The 1,205-nt window shown below is 44.1% G+C and overlaps 1 pseudogene; it reads right to left on the bottom strand.

Annotated features, from left to right (window-relative positions):
* Nucleotides 1–219: 219 nt before the first annotated feature.
* On the bottom strand, nt 220–942 carry LOC106593707 (induced myeloid leukemia cell differentiation protein Mcl-1 homolog; annotated as a pseudogene).
* Between the last annotated feature and the right edge of the window lie 263 nt (nt 943–1,205).

The following is a 1,205-nucleotide window of genomic DNA, read 5'->3' as shown; positions in this document are numbered from 1 at the left end:
ATTCTATACCTTGACGTACTTGTCTTGTGTAATAGTTGTGTACTGCAGTCATATGTTGTTTTGTACAACTGACACAGGATCACGATAGACACCAAACACAAATGCGGTTCACTACTTTATTAGCCTTTACGGTACATATTCCTAACATCATACTCAATCTCCACTATGGTGAGAAGCATCAAGCACAAAGTGGTAACAGGTAAAGGCCTCTTCTGAAAGTCACATAACCAAGAAGGTCATTGTTGCGACAATACCGGCCAATCCGAAAAGGGTCATGATGATGTTCCTACATCTGGACTCAGGTTCTGCTACTAGAAAGAACTCCGCGAACCCATTCTGGAACATTTCAAAAGAAATATTAGATTACAGGTATACCAAGACAATGGTGGCATCTCTCAGTCATTACTGAACGTACCCAGGAGTTATGTTTGACTAGCCAGTCCGTGTGGTGAGTGGCCAGGTACTCTGCTATCTCTTCTCACACCACGTCAACACAGTCGTCTCTCCCCTTGCCTCTCAAGTACTGGCACACCGCAGCCCCAAAAGACATCAGGCTGGCAACACGGCCCCAGTTGACGGTCCCGTCTTCAAAGATGATATGGGCTACTGAACTGAGGAACTTCACGTCATCCCCTCTGTCATCCACATAGAGTGTGTTGATCATACCTGTAAGGTCGATGGTGCAACAAATGTTAAATTACTTTGTCACTGGCTTGTGTTAGCTGTTGGTGTCATAACACAATACCTACCGTTGTATGTGTATCTGTGCTTCTCCAGTAATTGCCCGATAACTCTACTCGTTGTTGACAGAGCTTTGCTTTCGTTCCACCTAGGTTTCAGAAGTCCCGTACATTGTCCTAGGACACATTTAATGAGTTGCCTGGTGTCTATGTCCAGGGCTCCGGTCTGGTGATGGTATGTTTCCTGATGTGATATCTTCATTGTGTGCATTTATGAGTCGCTGGTAGCCTATGGTACACCTATGACTGCAATGATAGTCTGCAGGCGTATTGACACTTATATATACATGATGGGAGTTATTCACACTAGCTCTAACACTGACAGAATGCAACTATTACACCAGGGGTAACATCGGCCTTGTGCAGTCGGCCAGGTCAAAGAGACAAGAGGATATCAAAGACGTACTTCATGTTACGTTTATTTAAATACAGCAACACTACAATCATTTTATCACCCATGCTCAT

This window comes from Salmo salar, chromosome 08, assembly GCF_965601325.2.
Source record: "Salmo salar chromosome 08, fSalSal1, whole genome shotgun sequence".
Lineage (NCBI taxonomy): Eukaryota > Metazoa > Chordata > Actinopteri > Salmoniformes > Salmonidae > Salmo > Salmo salar.
This window is presented reverse-complemented; position numbering and strand designations above follow the sequence as displayed.